The sequence below is a fragment of the Crocuta crocuta genome, unplaced genomic scaffold (assembly GCF_008692635.1).
Source record: "Crocuta crocuta isolate KB4526 unplaced genomic scaffold, BGI_CrCroc_1.0 scaffold241, whole genome shotgun sequence".
Lineage (NCBI taxonomy): Eukaryota > Metazoa > Chordata > Mammalia > Carnivora > Hyaenidae > Crocuta > Crocuta crocuta.
In genome coordinates, this window is record NW_027527807.1 from 3,242,971 (window position 1) to 3,245,238 (window position 2,268).

General features: G+C 46.8%; 1 protein-coding gene across 5 annotated transcripts in view; it reads left to right on the forward strand.

Annotated features, from left to right (window-relative positions):
* The first annotated feature begins 229 nt into the window (after nt 1-229).
* MAP7D3 (MAP7 domain containing 3) overlaps nt 230-2,268 on the forward strand; it is a 55,000-nt gene continuing 52,961 nt past the window's right edge. For 4 of the 5 annotated variants that reach the window (XM_077774050.1, XM_077774059.1, XM_077774078.1 and 1 more), the window contains exon 1: nt 231-295. The gene's annotated coding sequence lies outside the window, so the exon portion shown is untranslated. Of the gene's footprint in view, nt 296-2,268 lie in introns of all 5 variants that reach the window. The other variant, XM_077774068.1, reaches the window with a different exon arrangement.

Sequence of the window (2,268 nt, forward strand, 5' to 3'; positions counted from 1 at the left end):
TATATAGGGCTTCGTGCTTATACATAAATGTTTCTTCTACCTTGAAAAATATTCAATCATTGAAATATATTCATATATAACCTAGTCCTGGTCCACCTATGTCATAGTTCAGGCCAGGTCATAGTGGGTTGATGAGCACACAATAGGGCAGTCTGGGTGGGGCATGGGTATACATACAGGCTTACACCCTGGGACAGCTCAGACACCGCCGAAGAGTCTAGATGAAGACATCAGAAACCCATCTTCGTGGCGAGGCTCCAGTCTAGAGAATTACCAACATCCATTCACCCACCAGGTGAGAGTCGGATCAGAAGAACAAGGCAACAGGAGGTGGAGTAGATAAGACACATAGAACCAGTAACTGCACAGTGGTCACCAAGCTGGGGCTTAGAGGCGAAACTCTCTGAAGAAGACTATTTCTTTACTATCTCTTTATTCATTCAGCCTGTTTGTTCCAAAATGTATTGGAGATAGCTTACAAGGCCTCATTCAATATAGCAATCTAAACAAATCTTAGATAAAGATGTAGAGGGCCAATGGATAAAGGTACTGGGCAGTTAAGCTAGCCCAGCCAGGTACAGATCCAGTTCTGACACCGGGTCTCAGTACAAACTAGCAGCAAAAGGGAGCATTTAAACTAGGGGCAAGACGGCTTCAAAGGAGACGGTGGACCTGGACTTGGGAGGGCAAGTAGCACTTGTGTGAGTGGGGATGAACTAACAAGCACTTCAGGCCAAGTGAGCACTGATACCTTCGTGCCTAGAGCAAAGATGGTGGGGAGGAGCCTTGGGGATTGAATGGGGCTGCAGGGGACTTAGCAAACCTGAAAGCTAAGTCCTGGGGTCCTGAAAGCCTGCTAAGGAGCAGGACTGGGCTCCTGTGCAAGGCCTCAGCAGTTTACAAAGGCCCTGAAGTGTGAGAAGCTGAGATATGCCTTAGAAAATGTGATGAATAATAAGGTAAATGATGCGTCCCAATGTGACTGCATGTAAATCTCTATGTATGGGAACAAGCAGGGATGAGTGTCTTTAACAAGCGTTACCTGGTTACTGTAATGTAAGGAGTCTATGACACCATAGAATAGGAGCAGGGAGAGTGGGTGGAGATAACAGGGGAAGAAAGATTCAGGAAACTCTTAGTTATTAATGGCCCTTTTTATTTGTACGTCTGCGCCGAGGGAAGGTGTTCAGAGGGAGAGATACATTCCCTGACATGACAGGCATGTGTCATCACAAGGTGCTCTCAGAGTGGACCAGGGACCCGTGGGGGGAAGGAGCCATGATGCCTCCACTGTGAGGTATTGATGACCCAACAAACTAAGGACTCCCATTGGTGGAAGCTGGCCAATGGCTGCCTCTTACTTAATCACATCCTCAGTAAAAGTAGCCAGTGTGTTTGATTCCTACCTCATAGTGTAGGGCGGGACTGTTAAGAAGAATAGGGATGGCCTTAGAAGGTAGTGTTCTCCCTATAACATTATGAACTCACACACTTAATCCTGCTCTAAGGGAAGCAATGCAGGGTTACAGAAGTCGGATATCCCTGCCATCACTATTCACATTGGAGTGTGGGGCGGGGAGGGGTGGAGAGTGGGTAAGAACCATGATGCCTCCATTGTGAGGTATTGTTGGCCTAGCAAACTAAGGTTTCCTATTGGTAGAATCTGGCCCAATAGCTGCACCCTACTTAATCAAGACCTCTATCATCAGCAGCCAAAGGACTCGATTTTAAATGCAGTACTCCTCATGATAGGTCATTAGGAGCAATAGGGGTGACCTTGGAAGGTAGTAGTCCTCCATGACACATCCACTTCCTCTCGCCAGATCTCATCCTAAGAAAAGGTCTTGAGTGGATAATAAAAGTTGTCCCTGACATCTCTATTCACATGTCAACACAAGGTGCTTTGGGATTGTCTAAAGGACCCACCTGGGGGTGGAGGATGCCTCTTTTGTGAGGCTTTATTTGTCTCTCAAACTAAGGTCTTCCATTCATGGAATCTGGTCCAATGGCAGCCTCCTACTTAATCACATCCTCAGTATCAGCAGCCAATGTGTCAGATTCCTGCCTCAATACCCATATCACAGGGTAGGGCCATTAGGGTCATAGAGATGGCTGTAGAACTTAATGTTGCCTGCCCATAACACTCCATCTTCAACTAAGCCTAGTTCTAGAAGAATGAGTAGAAGATAGCTTAAGTCATTCCTGATGTCACTACTCATATGTCAGCACAAGGTGCTGAGTGACTGAGGTACCAGGGAGGGGGGGGGG